Here is a 24,714-nt window from a genome sequence, read left to right as displayed (position 1 = left end):
TCTTTCTTTCTTTCTTTCTTTCTTTCTTTCTTTCTTTCCTTTCACATTTTTATTGGTTGCCAGGATATCAAGGTATACCTTCTCTGGACCATCCATTCACAGATGAGGCTGAGAATTATAAACACTTTGAAAAGTGCTGTGAAATTACGAATAACAACGGCAATTGCTTGAAAAGACAAGCATCCTATCCATCTTTGGCAATATCTAAAGTACATACCAGAAAGGTGAGAGAGCAGGGCAGAGGAATATTCGTGGCTGCAAGAAGACCGTTCTGAGGCACTTGGGAAGCACAGAGTTAAGGCTGCACACATCCAAGAGAGGTTAAGGCAGATCACAGGCCAATGACCCGCATTACAGGTATTAAACTCCCAAAGGCAATCCAGTGCTCTGGCCTATAGAAGGGCAGCTGTTTGTCTCAGAAAGGTTGAGAGGAGGAGATAAGTGGCAGCAAGATTTAAGCGGCAGAACAGATCTGAGACAAACAAGCAAGTCCCCAATATTATATAACCCCCTATACTGGATTGTAGCAGTGTCACTTCCCATACAGGGCAAAGGAAGCTGCTACATACCAAGTCAAATCACTGGGTGTCAGTATTTTCTCCACTAACTGGAGGTGCCTCTCTAGAGTTCCAGGCAGGTGACATTCCCATCTGTACCTGGAGATAGGGATAGAATGTGGGACCATCTGCATGGAATGCAATTGCTCTCCCAATGAACTACAGCCCTGTATGGCCTTAGCAACACTGTGATGATGTTCTCGCTGAGTTTACCTAAATCGAGGGTTAACTAGGGTGCTCCCATACGATCCCCATATGGAACACTGCATATTTCTGCATTGCAGAGGGTTGGACTAGATGATTGTCAGGGTCCCTTCCAGCCCTACAATTCTATGATTCTAAGGGGGGTTGTGCCTTCTGGGCTCACTTCTTGGTAAACAACAAAACGTGAACCCTGAGAAGAAATCTTCAGAGCTACTGAAGCTGTTTAAAATATGTCAACCTCTTTGGTTTTGCTTTTCCAAGGGAAACACATACCTATTGTCTGAACTAAGTGAAATATGAAAATATCTGACTTAAGTTTTATTGGATTTCATTTCCGCTTAGAGGAGAAGGCAATGGCTGTGCATGATGAGGTCACCTACGGGTGCAACCCACCAAATGCTGCAGTGGCGGCAGCAAAAGTCTCAGTTTGTTCCTGATGAGCATCTGCAGCACTCCTACATGTCATCGGAGAGGAGAGAGGTTGTTTTGCAGCAAGACCCTGTGGTCCTACTGAAATGAATGGATGCTGCAACACTCAGGACTGCTTGGGCAATTGCACCCTGAGTCATCTACTCTCATTTAACGTAGCAGACCTTGACCTTTCCTGCTCATTAGTCCATCCTGGTTCCACACTCCCAACTAGTTCTAATGCTGGTGTGAACTCTGAAGGGCAGGGGGAATTGCTATTCCCAATGCCACTAAGGCTAAAAACAACAGCAGCAACCCCACAGTCAATCCATGCACTAATTTAGTGGAGTGCTGCTCACAAATGTGTGGCTCTGCTTTGACTGGAGATTTTTTCTCACTGAGTTCTACTCACTATACCAATCTGTTACAAATATATAAATAAGACCCATCTCAGCCAAATTCTCTAATTACCATTTTAACCCACTCCTGCCTTTTCAAAAATAATTTAAAGTAATAAAATATTTTAAAATTTACAAGGCAGCTAGAAAGCCATGAATTTTTTGTGCTTATTCTTACAGGTTGGCAGTGTTCATTGGAGTCAATTCCTAGGGCTGAGGGCCCTTTGCCCCCCCCAAAAATATTTGAGGGAGCTAGCCCCCCCCCAGTTAACAGGCATTGCCATTCACATGGTGTGCATGCGCCACATCTTGTGATTGATTATGAAGGGCTGGGCTTAACTCCACCCCACACAATATTTTATTCAACTTGGCACCCCGGCAATGTTCCATGCCTTTGTGAAAACCCCAAACTAGTCTCACAATGTGAAATGTGATACATTTCATGTGGATTTGTGCCGCAAGGCCCCCAAGCTCACCCCCAAGTAAATCATTTCACACTGACATGTAATTTTGGTTTCAGGGGCAAAATTTAGGCCACAACTTTATTGATTACAGCAAAGTGAGTGGTCTTGGCTTAGGCATGGACAACAGACTATAACTGACTCCTGCCTCTCTGGCAGATAGTCTGGAAGGGTAAACACCAAACGAGGGAGCAACATCGATGAAAATCAACTGAAGCTCACCCCAGGGTTCCTGTGGTCCTGCCATGGCCCTAGCCCCTCAAATGGACTTCGGACGAGATCCAGGACCCCCAGATTCCTTTACCAGAATACCCTTATTCATGGAGGGGCAGGTGATGGCCACACCTCCCCTCCCACACACCTATATTTGTTCCCTGTTTAATTATCTTGGCTTGCAAAGTTTATACATTTTATATTTTTACATTCTCTTTTCACTTTGTTTTCTTTTTGTATATCTGGAGGGTAGGAGCCAAACCGATGGATTTAAATTACAAGAAAAGAGATTCCAACTAACCTTTAGGAAGAACTTTCTGATGGGGAGAGCTCTTCAACAGTGGCATGGACTCCAACGGAAGGTGGTGGACTCTCCTTTGTTGGAGATTTTTCAACAGAGGTTGGATGGCCATCTGTCAGGGATTAGTCAGCTGTGATTCCTTCATTGCAGGGGGTTGGAATGGATTACCCCTGGGATCCCTTCCAGCTCCGCAGTGCTATGATTCTTGGCTCCCTTCAATCTGCTGCTCACAAGTCCTGACAAATCTGCGACAAGTGGCTTGGTTTATGAAATGGAGCATTTGCTAGAATCTGCGTGCAACGATACAACTTTTCTGATATGGCGAAAGTATATTTTGTATACCGATCAATGCTATTTTAAACTGGATGACTTGGAGGAAGTTAGGAGCATGTCAGCAGGCAGTGTTGTGTTCAGAACAGAGAAACCATACAAGTAAAGTCTTGTCTATCCTTCCTCACTTAGTAATTGTACTAACTCTGATACTGATAAAGACACTTAAAAAACTGTTTTTATGAGAGAAAATAAATGTAGTTGTTCAGAGTTGCCTTTTGGCCATTTCATTTTTCACACATTACTTTGCTGTTATGTAGCAGCATCGCATGCATTAGTCATAAGCAGCAATGGTGGAAGACTGAAGAGAAAGCGAAAAGTTTCATATTGTTCTAAGGTTATTTACTGTATGGAGGCTTCCCATAATGGCAAGGCTAGCAGGTGGCCACTTCTCACAAAGCCTGTGAGAAGGGAAGCGGTGTCACAGTGATAGCTGGAGTCAAAAGCAACATCAGAAGACAGGCGTCGGGTCAAGAAGCCACATGAGCTGCCCTCAAGGAGCAGAAACAAAAATAAGGCGATGGTGGACTCTTCTTCCTTGGAGGTTTTTAAGGAGAGGTTGGATAGTCACCTGTCATATATGATCTAGTTGAGATTTCTGCATTGCAGAGGGTTGGAATAGTTGACCCTCAGGGTCAACTCTACAATTTCATGGTTCTATGATTCTGTGTAGGGAGCTGTGATGGCCTGGAGGAGCTACTGAAGCTGTTTGTCTTCCCACCTACACCAGCTGTGTGAAATGAAGCCCAGGTTTGCTGAAGGATGGTGGGAGTAGAACAACAAAAGCAGGAGAAGTCTTCTTTCTGCTTTATAAGCCACAGAGGGACAGGGAGAGAGGAGGCTGGAGAACAGGAAGAGAAGGAAGCAGAAACACATATCTAGAAAACGTTTGTTATATGGTAGGTTAATGGATTGTGGTTATGCCAGAAGGAAGTAGGGAGGGAGAAACTGTCTCTTTCCTGCTCTCTGATGAGCTGGGGTTCTTAGGTCCAAGATATGGAAGCCAAGAGTGGTTCTAATCCCTGTTTCCTGGTGTAAAAAGGGGACTGCAAATGCTCTGAGTGTTGGGGGCTTGGGAGAACTTACCACAGGAGCTTACCACAGCAGTCATTTTGTCTTCCCTGGAGGGAAGAGTTACTCAAACTGAAATACATGAAACAGTGGTGTCTAAGACACAGTGAAGCATCATTGGTTTCCTGGGGTTTTCAACAGGCTGCTGAAGCTGCAGTTCTTGGCCTAGTCATTGTAGATATGCTATGCCTATACTTTCGCCAGTCAGCCAGCAGATGTCTCAGTCCTCCCCAAGTTCTACAGAGATGTAGCATAGAATCATAGGCCTAAACACATGGAATTTGCCTGAATGAGCATGGAAATGCATACCCACCCAACACCAAATGTGTGCAGGCTGCCTATTAGACCACTGTCCAATCATTATAAGGGTCAATAGAAAACAGTCGGAAAAAACAGACACATCGGAAACGTTTGGCAAATGACATAATAGGTTTTAGATGCTACATCTTTGAACCAAGATGGGAGAACCATTGGATATTATTGTCCCTGGGTAAAAATTCTCTATGAAGGACAGGAAAGGGAAGGGTGTACTAGGGGTGTTGTTCTTTATGTCAAAGATGACATTGTCAAACTAACATGGGACATCAGAGCTGACTGATTCCTCCACAGAATGCTGTGGGTAACCATAGCAAGCCTCAATAGTAATTTAGGACACAGGATATACAACTGCTACCTCTGACCAAAATGCTCAGATTGATACTGAGTTCATATTGTTTAACAGTATGCCACTTTTCCAGTTTACATAATTCACTTATTATTACAATGCATAACAGAATTTAAATAGTCATAAACAATAGGCAACTTATTAATACATCTACATCAGGCATGGCCAAACTTGGCTCTCAAGATGTTTGGGGACTACAACTCCCAACATCCCTAGCTAACAGGACCAGTGGTCAGGGATAATGGGAACTGTGGTCCCAAAACATCTGGAGGGCCAAGTTTGGCCATGCCTGATCTACATGAAAGTCAAACAGCCTACTGTTAAGTCATAACAAGGTCTAAGAAAATTCAAGGTCAGAGTAAAAATAATGCCCCTCCAAAATTAACTGACCCCAGCAATGACCCCTAAATATTACCCTACCATGCAGGTCTGTAGACACATTGAGCAGCAGAATCAGCATTTGCAGCAGGAGTCAGTCATGGCCTCTTTCTCCAAGCCAGATAGAAATGGGCAAGACAATGAGTAGGAAAGCAGGCAGGCATCGAAAGGGGAAAGTGCTTAATTATTGGCTGACTCCAATTACTGTAACAGATGTTGGGTAAGTGCAGGAAAGGTACCGCCAAGTTCAGGAGGACACCACCATTGGTAACCAACAGTCAAGGAAGATATTAGAGGTAAGAAGGCTTCCTTCAGAATATCGACCAAATGTGAACAAAAAGGAACAGATCCAGTGGCAAAAGAAATGCAAGCAGACAATAAGGGCTACTAAAAAAGGAATATGAGAGCCATAAAATATTTTGGTACATTAGAAGCAGGAAACTGGCAAGGGAGGCAATTGTTCAACAAGCAAATTAAAGGATGCTAAAGAGGATATTCAAAGAGTGGTTTCACCATAGGTTTCCGTAAAGGCATTGTGACATTGTTGTTGTTGTTGTTGTTTAGTCATTTAGTCGTGTCCGACTCTTCGTGACCCCATGGACCAGAGCACACCAGGCACGCCTGTCTTCCACTGCCTCCTGCAGTTTGGTCAAACTCATGCTGGTAGCTTCAAGAACACTGTCCAACCATCTCGTCCTCTGTCGTCCCCTTCTCCTTGTGCCCTCAATCTTTCCCAACATCAGGGTCTTTTCCAGGGAGTCTTCTCTTCTCATGAGGTGGCCAAAGTATTGGAGCCTCAGCTTCAGGATCTGTCCTTCCAGTGAGAACTCAGGGCTGATTTCCTTAAGAATGGATAGGTTTGATCTTGCAGTCCATGGGACTCTAGTTTCCATATATTGCTAGATATTCTGAGCAATTTCAAGAAAGGGAATGACATATATATTGTTCATTAAAATTGCTATGGCATTCAGTCAAAAGAGCAGAGCAGTAAGTGACCCAAGAGTCCAGCATTTCATGATATCAGAAAGTAGCTGAAGCACCTTATTTCTGTAATACTTCAAATGGAGTTCAGAGGCCATGGAACAGCCATCCGATTTTAATGTTTTTCAGTCACTACTAACCTGAGGCTTGATGCGAACTACTGACCCGTATGTGAAAGGTTATCCTGCTATCATCCCCGCCTTGAGTATACTTGCTATCCTGCCTGCTATTTTTTATGTACTACTATCCAAAATTCACAAAAATTTAAGTGTCAGACTTGGTCTTAAATTGATGCAAGGCAATCTGCAGGACAGCTCGGATTTTCCATTGCTAATCCCAGAAAGTGACAGGGCATTTTATCTTGGTTTTACCTGCCTAACTGAATTAGCTGTTCAAAGTTTTGAACAAAGTGATGAACACAGTTCCAGCAAGGTCTGCATGGTGCAGTTTTTAGGACGGGACTTGATTTTTATAATGATTTTCTGAATCTCAGGATCATTTGGGTTCTCTACTGAAACCAAACAAAAGTGAAAAGGCTGTGTAAACCTGACTATGGATAAACAATGCTTTTAGCCTTCCCAGGAGCATCTTGGATGGCCACTGTTGCAGTTGCAAATCTGGCAGTTTATGGACCAAATCCAGATCATTGAGAGCTGCTGTTTATTCCACCAGTTGCTAGCACAGAGATGAAATAGTCTTGTGGAGGAAATGATAGAGGTGAAAATGGAATTTTGGAATAAGCCATCTAAGAGACAATACACCCCACCTTATTTTCATGGTGGCACTTTGGCAAACTAAATTTTTGACCAGAGTGAGGTCTTACTGCTGCAGTGCTTCAGCACTGTACCTCTCTTAAAAAGACAAAAGGAACAAAGAAGCAACCCCCCTCTTCTGGTTGGTTTCTGCCCTGGGGGATGGACAAATCTGTCAAATGCGGGTTATCATTTTTGCAATCCTAACATCAGTTCACTCTGTTTCTGTATCAGCTTGCTTAAAAAAATGCATGAAAATTCACTTGCATTGTCCTGCAAATTTTCCCCAATACTCTTTTAACACAATTTTCTATAATACACTGCATTGCTGTACATATTTCACTAATATATGCATTTTTAATAGGAGAAAAGCAGTGCAAAATCCAGAGAAGTGAAAACTCCAAAGGTTTTGGTGTGTTTGGGTCAGGTATTGGTTCAGGAAGTGCATTTTGGGTAGGTTAGCATAAACAAAAAGTGTCCAAATTTCACACTCAGTGGAACCTGTAAAGTTTCTTTGGATCATATATCGCAGACCATATCTAGTATGTATTGTGCCTGCTTCATTATTTGTGGCTGATTCACAAACTGCATAACTGTGCCTTGCCCTTCTCTTTTTCTTAACTTATGCTCCCCAACAAGATAACTCACCTTGAACTTTGCAGTAGGATAGGTATAACTATAAACAGATTATATAGTCTACTCCACTAATGATCTATTGATTGTGGCAGTGAACAAGGCTGGACCAGTTCTTTCCAGTCACTGTTCCGTTTTCGGTTGAGACTTTGATCTGACTTCTGACTACATTACTGAATGCGAGCTTTGGGGAAAGAAACTCTGACCATTTCTGCTAATATTGTAAGCATGCCAAGATCAAGTAGTTCACAAGGTCTTTGGAAGTGAAATCCGCATGCTTTGCTATTGACTTTTTATCATCCTTAGCTTCAGAACCCGCGAGATAGAACAGAGAAGCAAATTTGTTTCATCTTTTCTGCCAGATTATGATCTGGAAATGCCTCAATTTTTTGTTATATCTTTGTGGCTCGTAATTTTGATTTCAGAGGAAGGACTGTGGGCATTGGCCTGCCTCCATAGAGTTGGGTAGTACAGTAGGAGAGTTCAGCCATGAAACAGTAATACATCAATAAGACAGAACTGCTATCCACAGAGAATGATGACACACTGGTTTTTCACTTTTAGAACACTGCTGGGCTTCCAAAAGTAGCCAGCAGGGGAAAGTATTCCACATGCTCAACTATCTTATCTCGCAAACACCTGAAGTAGGAAGTGGTTGATCTGTAAAGTATAGGAGAGCAGAACAGGAAAAGTGGCATTCAGTTGACAATACTGACTATGAATATGAATAGGCTCACTCTGAATCGCAGGCACTTTCCAGCCATTGTGCAATTGTATTGTTTTGCTTTGCTTTGATTCTGTTATTCAGAAAAGAAAATCTCCTGTGACAAGGTACAGTAATTCAGAGAGCCGGTCAATGACCTTTTTATCTTTCCACCATGGTTCAGTTGCAGCCCTACTAAAAATGATAGAAAAACAAATCAGCAATTGATGTAAAAGGTTCCAGGTCCATTTATGGTGTTATGTCAGGTCAGATGAACTTGCTTCCAGTTCATTCCACATGAGAGAGCCAGCATGAGACAGGAGCTCGTGCAGTACAAGAGGGGCATTCACCTGAGACTCCAGTTTATGAGACAGAGATAGCTTTCTTTGAGAAACAATTGTAAGTTAGTCAGAAACACACAAAGCGGATAATTACTAATGGTATTCATGGTTGCTAATATATGACTGGGGGTATATAAAAAAGGAATCTCCTTTGAAGAGGATTTTTTGTGCAGAGTGAATGAGCAATAAACTAAGTGTAGAATATTCTGAATAACAATAATAAAAAAGCACATCTAACCAACTGACCAAAACTTCCATCACTACCAATCGGTACTTACTTTGGCTGGTAAATCTCCCCCTCAAAGTTAATTATAAGCTTGAGTGGGCTCAAACTTAAGAGCAAACTAATTAAATAGAAAACTGGTGGTACGTAACTGCCAATGACTTGATGTTTTGCCAGGAGCAGGTATGGAAAAAACCTTGGACCATTTCTGAGAGCATTCAAAGCAAAGTATTGGACAGTACCCCATCATTCACTCTAGAGCCATTGAATTGTATTCAACCTAGGTGGAATACATCCATCTAAACAAATGAACCAAAGTTAGTTATAGCTATTAGTGTCAATGGGTCTACTTTGAGTAGGAACTAACACTGAATACCACCCATTCAAAACAAGGAAGAGTAAGTGTGCCACTGTCTTCCCTGGATTGTGGCCATTGTGTTGGTTTGAATATGACAAGTGCTTTGTTTGTTGAGGCTACTTAGAAGAAACTGAGTCTTCATCTGTGTTAGGGCATATTTACATGACTCATTCTTTGGTGATTGGCTGTGCTGCTTGCAATCTTCACAATTTTTATTATTATGATTTATAAGCATCTCACCCATTTTTCCTAAGGGGACAGTGAAATTCATCTAGCAGTACAGAGCAGCAAAATGATGGCTGCCAGAAAGAAATGGCAGTGACATCTCCTACATCCTGAATTCCTTGTAGTGATTGCTACATCATCGTTTGCCTTTAGAGGCCAGGTGAAAATATTCTTATTTACCCAGACCTTCAGCCCTTAATTTGGAGACTAACTAGTTATATCAGGGGCTCTTTGGTGTTTCCCACCCCATGCCAAAAAGGTAGATGCATAATTCATTAAAATGGGGGGGGGGGGGGAGAGACAACAAGTTCTAAATGCTTTAGCCTATGCAATCTGAATGGAGCATGTATTTTCAGATATTTGTTGTTATTTCCAGTTGCATCTACACTTTTGGACTCCTTGTCTATTGACCTCGAGCAGGTGCCTTCACTGTATTCTTTTTGGTACCTGATAAAGCCTTCCCAGATATGTAGAATGCTGATGTGTGTTTTAACATGGTCTTAGATCATGGGTAGGCAAACTAAGGCCCGGGGGCCGGATCTGGCCCAATCGCCTTCTAAATCTGGCCCGTGGACGGTCCAGGAATCAGCATGTTTTTACATGAGTAGAATGTGTGCTTTTATTGAAAATGCATCTCTGGGTTATTTGTGGGGTATTTGTTATTTGTTAATTCCCCGCCCCAATATAGTCCGGCCCCCCACAAGGTCTGAGGGACAGTGAACTGGCCCCCTGCTGAAAAGGTTTGCTGACCCCTGTTTTAGATCGTTTGCTGGTTTTAACCTTCTAAACATGTTTCAAGCAGTTGTTTCTAACTGTTTTTACTCCTCATTCTATTGCTTTCTTCTTCTTCTTTTTTTGGCAAATTGCTTTAAGCTGGTTGCTGTTGTTATTTTCACAATCAAGTGGTGTTTTAAATTTTGTAAAATAAATAAATAAATAAATAAATAAATAAATGTTGAGTACCGAAAGAATGCACCATGGGTATACAGTGGTACCTCGGGTTAAGTACTTAATTCGTTCCGGAGGTCCGTTCTTAACCTGAAACTGTTCTTAACCTGAAGACTACTTTAACTAATGGGGCCTCCCACTGCCGCCGCACCACCGGAGCACGATTTCTGTTCTCATCCTGAAGCAAAGTTCTTAACCTGAAGCACTATTTCTGGGTTAGCGGAGTCTGTAACCTGAAGCGTATGTAACCTGAGGTACCACTGTACAAGCAATAAGCACTGTATACTTATTGTCAACCTAGCAGTTTGAAAGCACGTCAAAGTGCAAGTAGATAAATAGGTACCATTCCGGCGGGAAGGTAAACTGCGTTTCCGTGCACTGCTCTGGTTCGCCAGAAGCGGCTTAGTCATGCTGGCCACATGACCCGGAAGCTGTACGCCGGCTCCCTCATCCAATAAAGCGAGATGAGCACCTCAACCCCAGAGTCGTCCACAACTGGACCTAATGGTCAGGGGTCCCTTGACCTTTACTCATCACTTCCATAAGTTAGCCCCACAAAAGTGACATGGGCTGTAGAGCTCATGAGGATAACTGTTCCTTGGGAGGCTTCCTTATTTCCAATCAGACCAGAAACGCCTCAGGAGTAGCCTGTCTTGCTCATGTTATCCTGCAGATTCTGACAACTATTATTAGAAAGGGCAGGCATGTCAAAGTGAAAATTCATGAGAAAAAATATAATCTGCAGAGATTCAGTTTGGATTCAGCTCAAGCTCTGGATGAAAGTTTTAGACTTGCACTCTCTGTAATAGTTCACTTGGTGCTTTCTACAACAAGGAGGGTGATAAAAAGACAGAATGAAAAACAAAAAAACAAAACCACACACCAGGAAATCACAAACAATAAATTGAAGAGTGCTGGCTCTGTGTGTCTCTCTCTCTTCTGCAAGTTAGAAATGGAAGCTAAAGGCACAAAACTCTCCCATATAGCTGTCACTTCCTTCACTGCTGAGCGTATCACTAGCGGTGACATGGATTTTCATGGGAGTGTCTTATTATTAAGCTTCCATCACTTCCACAGTAAAAGACTGTTGCATGCATTGAAGGGAAGAAAGAGGCAAGGACCATTGCTTGCTGACAGCTGAGACTTGGTATTCTCTTTTAAAAATGCTTTCCCCAAAACTCCCTGCAAGAAATAGACTCCTTGGGGAGTCTTCTGTGGCCTGTACTTGTGAAGGTGTGACTCCAGCATCAAGTGCAGAAACAAGTCAGTTTTCTTTGCTGTTCTAAAAGTGACACTGTCAGGATATTTTCAAGGACAGCCCCGTGGATTTTGTAAGGGAAAGTAGTCTTGGTCTTCAAAGACTATATGTACTGTGTTGCAGTGCCCCATGTTTTAAAAGTGAGACAAGGCACTGTGTTTCACTCCAACCCTTTAAAATAATTTCATGTAAGATGTTCAGGGAATGTGTCTGCTTCCCTCAGGTTGTCTTTCACATGGCAGTTCAGCATCGCCTACACTGACTGGTAGCCATTCTCTTGCATTTTAGATAGGACCGTTACCTAGCCCTACCACGGAGCCCACCTAGGGGCAGTGAAGGCAGCAAAGAAGGTATACTTTGCTGCCTCCATTGCATCCTCAACATGCCATCCAGCAGAGATTTTCTGGGTAATGTGGGGCCTCTTGCAGTCTGGCCCAAAGGAGGTGGCAGAACCAGAGGCAGCTTGCTGTGGCTTGTTTGCAAAGCATTTTGAGGGTAAAATTGCTTGCACCCACCAAGATCTCGGCTCTGCTATTATAGCAGATGAATCTCATGGGGTGTCCAGAGCACAGTCTAGTCCAGGGGACAGCAACCTAAGGCCCATGGGGGCCCAGTGGCCAGCGGAGGTTGTTTGACCAGCCAATGAGCAGCCCCCGAACTGAGCTGCCTGCTCGCACGCTGCACTAAACTGGTGCAGTGTGGTGTGGGGACTTGCTTCCGCAGTGCCAAAAATCATGCCTGCGCAGATGCTGAAAATCGTGGCTGCACATGTGCAGATGCCAAAAATCACAGGGGGGAGGGGGCAATCTGGCCCACAGAGGGATCCCCGTGGGACCGATCTGGCCCAGGCAAGATAAACCCTGCCGACCCCTGGTCTAGTCCTGTTGTGTTTGATGACTTTCAGTTAGCAAGGCTCAAGGACGTGGACAAGGTGCTTGGATTGGTCATGGTGACCACTTGTGCTCTGGACTCTTGCTCCTCTTGGCTGATAAAAACTTGCAGGGAGAGCCCAGCTGGCTGGCCCAGGGAGGTGTTTAATGCCTCCTTGTGAGAGGGGGTGGTTCCTACCTGCTTGAAGGAGGCATTGGAGAAACCACTCCTCAAGAAGTCCTCCGTGGATTCAGAAAATCTAAGTAACTACCAGCCAGTTGCTAATCTCCCCTTCTTGGGCAAGGTTCTTGAGCAGGTTCCAGGCACTCTTGGAGGAAACTGATTTGCCAGCATCAGCTTCTAAGTGCTTTATAAAGAATTAAAAACCAGTACATGAATATTAAAGCGAAAACATCAATTAGAACAAGGCAGCAATTAAAACAGGAGCCTCAGGTTGAGAGATCAGGGGGATGCCTGAGTAAAGAGGTGTGTCTTTAAATTTCGTCGTAGGAAATCCCATAGTTTAACTATGCACTGTGTGAAGAAGTACTATTTGTCCTTCCTGGTTCTCCCGCTAGTCAGCTTCATTGGAAGACTATGGGTTCTAGTAATATGATAGAAGTTGAAAAACTTCTTCCTACTCCCTATCTTGACACCTTGCACAATTTTATACACCTTTAACACGTTGCACACTTATTGGCCTTCACCCCCTCTAAACTAAAACGTCCCTATCTACTTTAGTCTTTCCTCCTAGGGGAGTTATTCTGGTCCTTTGATAATTTGGGTTGCTCTTTCCTGTTCCTTTTCCAGTTCTACACTATCCATTTTGAGGTGTGGTCACCTGAATAGTACACAATATTGTAATCTGTAGTATTGATTGTATGAGCTCTCGGCTGCTGTTCTAGAAATAACAGTAAATCTGAACCTGGACTTTTAAGTCTTGGATCATATGTTTCATCGTTTTTTAAAAAAATTCAAAACTATTCCTAATCAGTCTATATGGCATAATCAGAATAGTGTATGCTCAGAATAGTAAACGTAATATGGGCATAGAATATAAATGTTCAATCCTGCCACTGCCAAAAACCTTGCAGAAGAGATGACATTTTCAGTGCTATATATATATATTGCTTATCTAAACCAATCACAGTCTGACACCCACAGCTCTGGGAAAGATCTTAACTCTTATGACTTGGCAGAACACGAACTTAACAGATGGACATAAGAGTAAGTAGCCAAAAAGCTTGTACTCTATGTACATTTAGGGTGATGGTTGATGACAGGATTCCCAGACTGGAATTTCCAAACAGCTGTCAATCCTGAATCTATAAGCCTATGTTTAAAGGGATATGTCACAGCTAATCCTATTCTGAGATAATTCCATTTACAAAGACAATAATTTCTAGAAGTAGCCCAGGAAATCACATTGTCTGTTTTGGGAGTTGTTGTTTTTTAAAACCCAAACAACTATCTGTAATATCTATTTTTTTAAAAAAATATATATCAGCAAATAAGAATCCTTTACTGTTTTACATTTTAAAAGTGTAAGCAAGAAGGAAAGCCAAATGTATGCATTTATTTTATTTATTTAGGAAATGAATATTCCTCTTTTCACACCTCGAAGCAGCTTATAGGGGGGGGGGGAAGCATGCAATGTATAAACTTTAAAATAGAGATTGAAGCATCGAAAACAGGACATTGGAACAAGAAGAATGGTGCAAATTTCCTTGAAATGAAATCATTTTAACCTAGCACCTGAAACTTAGCAGATTTACAGAAGCCATCCTGGTTTCTGATTTCATCCTGGAGTGTCCCACTTTTCCTTAGGATGCCCCTATTTTCATCTGAGAAATGTTGGTGGGTATGCAAATTCATGGCACATAAGGCTATCAATGGCTGCTTGCCCCGACAACTATATTCCATCTTCATTGTAAGAGGCAATATGCCTCTGAATGCCAGTTTCTGGAATTCATGAGCAGAGAAAATGCTTTTTTCCTCAGCTCCTGCTTGCAGTTTTTCCATGGGCATCAGGCTGGCCACTGTGAGAACAGGATATTGGGCTAGATGGGCCTCTGGTCCAATCCAGCAATTCACATGTTCTTAGGGAGAACAGGTTGCTCTGCACACATGTGTATCACCACAAACAGAGGCTCTTATGTATGGCGATCTACCAAGGGTTTGGCAAGTCTTGTTTCTGCTGCCTTAGAATTGTCAAAATAAGAGCAGATGTGAAGCATCTGTTGAGTCAGGCAGTGATGTGTGGTTGGTGGACTAGTTTCATCTTGGTGGATTTTAAGTTGTTGGGCAGGCCTGCCTTGCATGAGGGTTAGTGAGTGTGAGGCCTCATATTTCAAAAGGAATTGGGTAAGTTGCTGTGCGGAGGGTGCAAATGATTTAGTCTCAAGGTGGAATAGATGTTACATTGTTCATCCACTTGATGGCAGTGACATGTAATGGAAGTCTCCCTCCCTTACAAGTAGTGTGTGACAGAAACTGAAAGTCATCTCCTTGACTATTCTTTCAGGATGACAGTGTCTTCTTAATACTTAACAATTATAGCAGCTTCCACAACCACTTCATGACAGAACACCTCTTAGATAAGCGCAGGCAACCTACAGTCTTTTGTATTTATTCAGAACCAAAACAATTTTAAAATAGCAAATACTTTTCTTCTTGCAGAAGCAACTGGAAAGAAAAAGGCAACTGCAAACTGAACTGTAAATATTGCTATCTATATAAAATTCTGGCAACAAGTTATGTGTGTGTGTGTGTGTGTGTGTGTGTGTGTGTGGCAGTTTTAAGTCCTGGTGCCAAACAGAAATACTGGCATTCACCAAGGGGTGTGGATATCTGAAGAAAACATTGCCTGATAACATTTAGATGGAACATTTCCAAACCTGATATATGACACACAATATTTTAAGATAGGTTTGAAAATGAAATGGTATATCTTCTTTAAAAAAAGAAAAAAAAAGATTGCCCACAAATCTAGATGGCCCATATTTTAAACACATCCTAACTCCACACAATAGGTTTCATTTCTCTCGGTAATGTACATGTATGGGTCTGTACATGTGGTGGACATATGTGGGTTCAGTTGTACACCTTTTAACATAGGCAATTTGATGAGTATTCATTTGTGGGGAGGTCAGAAGATGCTGCAATCAAAGTAAATGTTATCTCACACTTCCCAGTGCATTTTCTACCACTTTCCTTGACGTTAAAATACAGGTCTTTTGGGTTTGTTGCACAAGAGCAGGCATGGGCAAATTCGGCCCTCCAGATGTTTTGGGACTACAACTCCCATCATCCCTAGCTAACAGGACCAGTGGTCAGGGATGATGGGAGTTGTAGTCCCAAAACATCTGGAGGGTTGAGTTTGCCTATGCATGCACAAGAAGTTAATTGTGTAACATGAATTTGTTGGTATGCGATCGCATTGCAGGGGGTTGGACTAGATGACCCTTGGGGACCCTTCTGACTCTACAATTCTACGATTCTATGACTTCTCTTCCACCGTTAATGTTGGAAATTGCCACACTGTTAAAAGACTCCAGAGCTATGCAGCAACTGTGTAGAAAAGTCCCACATGGAATGACATTTTCATCTCCAAAAGGGAAGTGTGAAGGAGCCCCACATTTCTTCTGACCTGTGCAGAATGATACAAAAGGAAATGCCTCTTGAAGGAATCTCCAGGCTGTACAGGTAACAGAACACCATGTCCTCACCTGTACTTTGGCAACTTTCCTGCCAGTTCTCGTTTTCAGTTGTTGTTGGTGACATCAACGGAGATGGAGGCAAGCTATGCTCCTAACATACCTTCATGTGAAAGTTCTGTTTGGCACACCAGAAATAAAGCAGGTTTAAACAATGCAAAGCTCTTCCCACAACACCCCCTTGTTCAATCTCAGCGCCGAGAAAAAATGCTGTGTGAAAAAACAACAGACTAGGAACAAGCACCACATTAATCTTTCCAGCCTCTTGCAGAACATTTGTAATGGAGTGCATTTTCCTACTACCGCATTTTAGACTTATCTGTAGAGAAATCTGATAGGAAACATTTTTGTTCTGTGGGCCATGAATGTTGCATGCCCATGAGCACACGGATGCTGTAGATTCCTTGCCTGGTGAATAAAATTCCAGAATAGTTATTGCTTTGCTAGCTCTAACCCAGTTGTCCAAGTGAATTTGGCACTTTCTGCCCTATCGTATAGAAAATAATGTATTTGCATCAAATACATTCTCTCTCCAAAGTAGAAATGAAGCTAAAGACTTAGAGGAGGGTGGAGCTCAGCAGTTGGACTATCCTTGGAGGAGCTGGAATTAGATCATATTAGATAATCAGCATGTGTCCGAAACAAAAGCGATACCATGGCTGTCAAGTGAGGAGATGACCTTTTCACTAGTCTTTTGTATAGCTATGTATGTTTCTTTAATTTGCGGTGTGGAGAACCACCAGATGCGGCTGAACTACAACTCCTCTCATCCCTGGCCATTGGCCATTCTTGGTGGTGTTTTGGGAGTTGCAGTTTAAGAACATCTGGTGGGCCAAAGGTTCCAACACCTGTTTTAAATGAATTTTAATGTTTTCTGGTAGCTGGGAGCTACAAACTAGCTGGAGTAGGGGGTGAAATTAACAGTTTGGCTGCTTAAAATATAGTTAGACTAGAAAACAGGGATCTGAGTCTTTTCTTGAGGGGAGGGGAGAGGGAGAGATCTGCTGATGGATGCTGTTTGCTTTGCAGAAAGCTGACATTGCCTTAAAGTCTGCCTTTTGGGATGCTTACTCGCTTCATACATCTGTGAACTGCCCCGAGACCTCCAGGTATAGGGCAGTATATAAATTCAACAAATAAAATCATCATCATCATCATCATCATCATCATCATTGTAAATGTTTGACCAAAAAGTAAAAGTCCCCAGTATTTATTCTCACAAGGAAAATGACTCTGTAGTGGTAGCCTACTTCTACTCTAAAAAGGAGAGAATACAAAGGGCATTCTGTGTTTTTATATTTGTGAGCTGCCTTGAGGCCATTTACAGTGGTACCTCTGGTTGTGAATGGGATTCATTCTGGAGCCCCGTTCGCAACATGAGCAGAACGCAACCCACGTCTGTGCGTGCGCGGGTTGCGATTCGCCGCTTCTGCACATGCTTGTGACTTCATTTTGAGCATCCGCGCATGCGCAAGCGGTAACCCTTTCCGGTACTTCTGGGTCGCCGCGGGACACAACCTGAAAAGATTTAACCTGAAGCAAACGTAACAAGAGGTATGAATGTACAATTAAAGGTAGGATAATAAATTATATAAATGAAAAAAGCTATTTCGGAGTAAATAAATACAACATAGAAGAGGCAGACACTTCCAAAAAGTGAGGGATCAGGTAATACTCTTTCATGTAAGAACTACTGGAGCCTCAGCTTCACGATCTGTCCTTCCACTGAGCACTCAGGGCTGATTTCCTTAAGGATGGATACGTTTGATCTTCTTGCAGTCCATGGGACTCTCAAGAGTCTCCTCCAGCACCATAATTCAGAAGCATCAATTCTTTGGCGACCAGTCTTCTTTATGGTCCAGCTCTCACTTCCATACATCACTACTGGGAAAACCATAGCTTTAACTATACAGACCTTTGTTGGCAAGGTGATGTCTCTGCTTTTTAAGATGCCGTCTAGGTTTGTCATGCTTTTCTCCCAAGAAGCAGGCTTGACTAGCTGCTTACAAATGCCAAGATCATGGAGAAGGAAGAGGTCGTGATTCCATGGCAGAGGATCTGCTTTGCATGCAAATGGGCTCAGGTTCAATCCTGGCTTCTTCAGGTAGAGCTTAGAGAGAGTCCTGCCTGAAACCCTGGAGAACTGCTGCTAATCATTGTAGACAATACTGGGCTAGATTGACCAATGGCATGACTCAGTATAAGGCAGTCTCCTAGGTTCCTAAGAGCCCACAGGAAACTTGGGGCCAGTGAAAAACAGAAGATTGGTCCTGGTGTGGGAGGGAACTCTCCCATCTCTTTGCATAGGTGCTAGTGCCACACCTGACATGGTAAGCTCCCTTCAGCTGTACCAAAACAGATGTTCCATCTGTGTGCATGCCCAGGGTCATATTAAGACCTTTAGAGGCCCATAGCAATGAAAAGATCTTGATGCCCCCATATATATCTAAATATAAACAATAATAAACCAAAAAATAAAATTGTATTTTTCAAAAGGGAACAAAACCTACAGTAAGATGGAAAATAATGTTTCTTTTGGTATTCGTCCACTTTATATTTGAAAAGTTCCCCCCTACTTTTCTTTTTTTTTTTTGCAAATATTTTTTATTACATTTTCTATAAAAACTTCCATCTTTCCATTTTCCACATCACGTATTTTAGTTTGTTGAACCTCCCTCCACTCCTCTGACAGTCATCCATAATAATTCTCCTATTTACACATTTCTTAATATATAGTATCACCTTTAAGTAATTTCTTTATATCCTTATTTACATTTTTGCGATATTCCTCACTTTTCACAAAGCCTCTTTAAAACACACTAGCGTTGTATTCTCCTCACATATAGTTTTCAAATACTCTCTAAATTTTCCCCAATCCTCCAAAAACTTATGGTCTCTTTGAAGTCTAATTTTCCCCGTTAGTTTGTCTAATTCCGCATAATCAATTAGTTTATTTCTCCATTCGTCCAGAGTCGGTACTTGTTCTTGTTTCCACCTTTGAGCTATCAGCGTCCTCGCGGCAGTTATTGCATATTGGAAAAGTTTGAAATCCTTCCTTTTAATTTCCCTTCTGGTTATCCCTAGTAGAAAGGTCTCTGGTTTCTTAACAAAGCTATATTGTAGCATTTTCCTTACTTCATCATATATTTTTCCCCAGAAACCCTTCACTTTCTCGCATTCCCACCACATATGCATAAACGTGCCCTCTTTCTCTCTACACCTCCAGCATTTATTACAGATCTTATACATTTTGGCCAATTTAACCGGTGTTAAGTACCATCTATATACCATCTTCATGGCATTTTCTTTTAGTGTTATGCATGCTGTGAATTTCAGATTTTGATTCCATATCTTTTGCCACTCTTCCAGCTCTATACTGTACCCTAGATCTCTGGCCCAGTGGATCATTACCTCTTTCACCTCCTCATCCATCGTATGCCATTCTAGTAGGATTTTATACATTTTTGATATGATTTTACGATCATTATTAACAATTTCTGTTTGGAACTTCGAATCCTTTTCCTCATACCCTTTTTCTTTCACCTCCTTTTTAAACATATTACTTATCTGCCAATAGTGCAACCAGTCCCGTACATGTTCTTTCACTTGTTCATATGGTTTAACTGTCCATTTGTCCCCTTCTTTGAATATCAGGTTTCCATATGTGACCCAGTTACTTCTCATATTGAGTTGCTTAATTCCCATCATCTCTAAAGGGGATAGCCAATGTGGTACCCCCCTTTCTAATATATTTTTATATCTGATCCATACTTCGATTAGCGATTTCCGGAATATATGATTTCCAAAAGATTGATGACCTTTTTTACCCTCCTGCCATAAATAAGCGTGCCACCCGAACCTATTGTCGAATCCCTCTAAGTCCAATAATTTCGTGTTTTTGAGCTTTATTCAATCTCTTACCCAGCAAAGACATGATGCCTCGTAATACAACTTCAAGTCTGGCAGGGCAAATCCTCCTCTCTCTTTTGCATCCGTTAGCAGTTTATATTTAATTCTCGGTTTTTTGCCCTGCCAGATATATCTTGAAATCGATCTCTGCCACTCCTTAAAAATTTTAACTCCTCTTAATATTGGGATCGTCTGAAATAAAAATAGTAATTTGGGTAGCACGTTCATCTTGATCATTGCTATTCTACCCCAAAAGGATAGTTTTAACCTTCCCCATCCTTCCAGGTCCTTCTTAATTCCTTTCCATATCATAACATAATTATTCTGGTACAGATCAATATTTTTTGGTGTAATCCAAATTCCGAGATATTTAACCTTTTTAACAACTTCAATTCCCATTTGTTGTTGGAACTCTTCAATCATTGATTGCTCCATATTTTTAGTTAGAATTTTAGTTTTTTTCCTATTTAATGTGAAGCCTGCCACTTCCCCAAATTTACCAATTTCCTCTAACACTTCCTTTACGCTGGTCATCGGGTCTTCCACCGTAATGATCAAATCATCAGCGAAAGCTTTGGTTTTGTATTCATTTTGGCCTACCTTCACCCCTTTTATCCTTTCATTTTTCCTAATTGAATTCAGAAGGATTTCTAGGACCAATATGAACAGCAGGGGTGAGAGCGGGCAGCCCTGTCTAGTCCCTTTTGATATTTCAATTTCTTCTGTTATCACGTTGTTCACTGTCAGCTTCGCTCTTTGTTCGGTGTATATGGCCTTTATTCCGTTGTAAAAATCATCCCCGATCTCCATATTTTCCAAATTTTTCAGCATGAAATCCCATGATACGTTGTCGAATGCCTTTTCAGCATCTACAAACATTAATATTGCTCGTCTCTCAATCCTTACTGACAGATATTCCAATATGTTTATTATGTTCCTCACGTTATCTCTCATTTGTCTGCCAGGAAGGAAACCCGTCTGGTCTTCATGGATAATACTCAGTAATACCTTTTTTAGTCTCTTTGCCATTATTCCTGAATAGATTTTATAGTCCGTATTCAATAAGGAAATCGGTCTATAATTCTTTACTTGTGTTGTATCTGCATCTTCTTTGGGGATAAAGGTTATATACGCCTCTTTCCACGTCTCTGGGATCTCTCTTTCTTTTAAGATGTTATTCATTACCTCTTTTAGTGGTTTTATCAAGTCTAATCTCAATTCTTTGTAGTATTCCCCCCTACTTTTCATGTCTCTGATCAGATTCTCGAAACTAATCATACATAACACATCTGCTTCTATACTTAGTAGACATAAGGAATCCAGTTTCCTTGTTGCATAGTGGTTCTATTGGGATTTTTAATGTACTTCAACTGAGAAAATGAATGCTCAGCTGAGCAATTTGTGGTGCCCCCTTCCTTTGATGCACTAAGCGTGTGCTTATTTTGCTTAATGGTTAATCCAGCCCTGCACTTGCCATTGTGTCATTCAGAAGGGAGGCGTTACAAAGTAGAGATTGGGCAGGATGGGTGGGGAAGAGTTACTGTAAACACAGTTCCTCTCTGCTTGCAATGCATAGGGGAAAGCCTTCTACCATAGTAGCTCCTGAACAGTTCTTTCCTAAACACGCTTAGAAATTGAACCTAAGGGAGACAGTGGGCCAGAAATGAATGCAGGGTGGTATTCTGCATGCTGCATGCTAGCATTTACTCACTCCTCACATTTCAATGTTCCCATATACAAGAGGATCTAAGTACATATACCAAAATACACATTGATGATTTCCTATGTGTAGTTTGTATCCTTCATGCATGGAAAGTGTATGGATTGTGTATATTTTTTGGAATTTAATAAATAAATCCTTTACCTCAAGGATTTCAAGGTGGGAAACTCCATGTGAAGACGACACATGATGCAAATAAGACCTCGGCTCAGTATACTTGAAGGAGTGTCTCCACCCCATTGTTCAGCCTGGACACTGAGGTCCAGCTCCAAGTGTCTTCTGGCAGTTCCCTCACTGCTAGAAGTGAGGTTACAGGCAGTGGCAAAGCTGCATGCTCCAGCACCGGGGGCGTAGAGCAGGCTGGGGCGTGACTGGCGAGTGTCCCGGAGGCGTGGCACATCACCCGTGGGAGCGTGGCATGCATCCTGGGGTGCTGCGTGCAGAGCGTGGCTCCCGGTGTGGTGGAGGGGTGTACAGTGCATGTCGGGGTGGCCGCGATGGTACCCCTGTCCCTGATGGTGCCGGGAGCAGTGCGCTGCCCCTGCCCCCTGTTCCTCCGCCAGTGGTTGCAGGGATCCAGGCAGAGGGCCTTCTCGGTCGTGGCACCCACCCCGTGGAACACCCTCCCATCAGATGTCAAGGAAATAAACAACTATCTGATTCTTAGAAGACATCTCCAGGTGGCCCTGTTTAGGGAAATTTTTAATGTTTGATGTTTTATCATGTTTTTAATATTTTGTTGGAAACTGCCCAGAGTGGCTGGAGAGGCCCGGCCAGATAGGCGAGGTATAAATATATCATCATCATCATCATCATCATCATTGGGACAGTGAGCACAATCCTTATTCTCCTGCCACACATGCTTGCCCTACACAAGAGGCTTTGCTCTCCTGATTTCAATGTGAGCTTGTATTTTAACGCAAGCATATTTAAGACTGTGATTCAGTCCCATATACTTGACTGTGCCACTGAAGTTTAAGCCAATATTGGATTTTGGTGTGCTTAAAAAAGAAAAGAAACAACAGTGAAATTGGAATTGATTGTGATGTACAAAGCACACTTACTTAGAAGTCAGTCACACTGAAATCAAACGGGCTTGTTTCCAAGTAAACATGTTTGGAATTGGACTCATATATGATGGAAAGGAGGTATGGGTGATAAGAACATAATCTGCTGAACCATTAATGGGATTAGCAATAATGGATTATTATTACAGTAAATTTCTTTTGGAGGCAAAATACACTTAAAAGGATTTATTTCAAAATGGTCCTAAATTCCTAAGCCTATCATGCAGAGACAAACATTCAATGTTTTTGCATGGAATCTAATGAAATTAAATATATCTATAATGATGATTCAGCTTCCAGCAGCAATGTTTTAAATAGTTCAAATCTTAAATTAACTGAAGCTCTGCAAACAGTTTAACATCAAAAATTAAGAAAACAGCCTGAACCATAGTTCCGGATTAATTAATCCTTAATATGAAGAAAATTGGTGTTGTCAACATCTGCAATCTCCATTTTATTCAGAACACAAAGCAGAACTATCATAAATATAATAAGTACTAATGGTGACCCTAAGGGGTAGATGCCCCCCCTCAATGAGCCCAATTTGAATTGAGGTTGTTGGTTGCAACATGCTGTCTGTTGGGGGGGGGGGCAAAAAACTGGAAGGGTAGGGGTAAACGAATGGAATATTCTTACAAAGGGCATGGGTAGTTGGCTGAAACCTGAACAGGTCCCATTATAAAGCTGTAGTTCTGTCCAAGATCCGCCCTGCCCCATACTATTTAATTGTTTTGAAACCTCATTAATCCCAACACAGGCTCGGATATCTTCAGCTGTGTGGGTGGTCACAGTAAATGCAGCGTTGAGTAACAGCTCTGGCATGTCAAGAGGAGGCTAGGAATAAATCTTCAGCTAATAATTAATTATTTCATTTCTGAGAGATGCCCAAAGTGAATTTTTAGTTTGTATTGTGCTTTGGGCAAGGGATATTTGCCACCAGCAGGGAGTGCACCTGAGAAGAAAAGGTGAGAGCCTAATTTGGAGGATGGAGGGAGAGAAAGGAGAAGTGACGCAAGGGAGCTGGAAAGAGAGCCAGAGAGTGAGAGCTGGTTGGTGCCTGTGTGTTTCTGTGTATTGGAAAAGAGAGCTGGAAGAGGTAAAATTCACATTACATTTCACATTGCCGTTCTCCATGATGTTTAGTTAGAATCACCTTTCTTATAACTTGAAGCCATCGGTTCAGGTCCTATCATCCAGAGCAGGAGAAAACAACTTGGCTCCATCTTTCACATGACAGCACAAATCATGGGTAAACAAGTGCCTGGAATTCCTGGAATCTTGCACCACTCAGAGATTGTTGTGGCCTCCAAGGTTAATTTTATCCAGGAATGTTATATTCCAATAATTAACAATGTCCATTTAACAAACAAGGTCCATTTTTTTCAATAAAATTGATGCACATCCTTTAATGTCTCTTTTGTAGCAGGTAAATCACATCAACAATGCTTAGGATCTCTGTTTTTGAGTGCTCTATGCTAGACCTCTGTTTTTATACCGTGGTTTTTATTTTCTAACCAGGAAGAAAGACAAACCACAGCAGCAGATGCACAAAAACATATGTAAGATGTGTTTTGCTTGTTCCCAAAAGCCCCTTAGGGAACGCTTTGCAAGGAATAGTTAGCAGAACTAGCCATCCATTGCAAAATCTCGCTGCCTGGCATTTCATCACCATGCCATGGAGTCGCTTCCTCAAAGTGAGAATGTATTGACTTGAAGCAACAGTAGATACCAAATCATCCTAAAAGCTTTGCAGAGCTGTTAGACAATAACTCAGAACAAAGTCACAGGGAATGCATATTTCTCTGTGCAACTAGATGATTAAAAGGAAAACATTTGTTCACACTTCATTTACATTTATTAAAGTGCCAGGATAGCTGCTCATTGCAGAGTGGGTATATTCAGGATAAATAAGTTAAATCTGAGAAATTAATTAGTTCCACTAATTATGCTTATTCTTGTATAAATTAATAAATTTCAAGCAAACATGAAAAAATTAACGTATTTCTTTGCATCTGTAATTACCTG

The 24,714-nt window shown here is 41.8% G+C and overlaps 1 long non-coding RNA gene across 1 annotated transcript in view; it reads left to right on the top strand.

The window, feature by feature from the left end:
* The window catches only part of LOC308596337, a 646,399-nt gene that overhangs the window by 461,787 nt on the left and 159,898 nt on the right, over nt 1–24,714 (top strand). The window lies entirely within an intron of this gene.

The sequence above is a fragment of the Podarcis bocagei genome (genome assembly GCF_964188305.1).
Source record: "Podarcis bocagei genome assembly, chromosome: 1".
NCBI classification, from domain to species: domain Eukaryota; kingdom Metazoa; phylum Chordata; class Lepidosauria; order Squamata; family Lacertidae; genus Podarcis; species Podarcis bocagei.
This window is presented reverse-complemented; position numbering and strand designations above follow the sequence as displayed.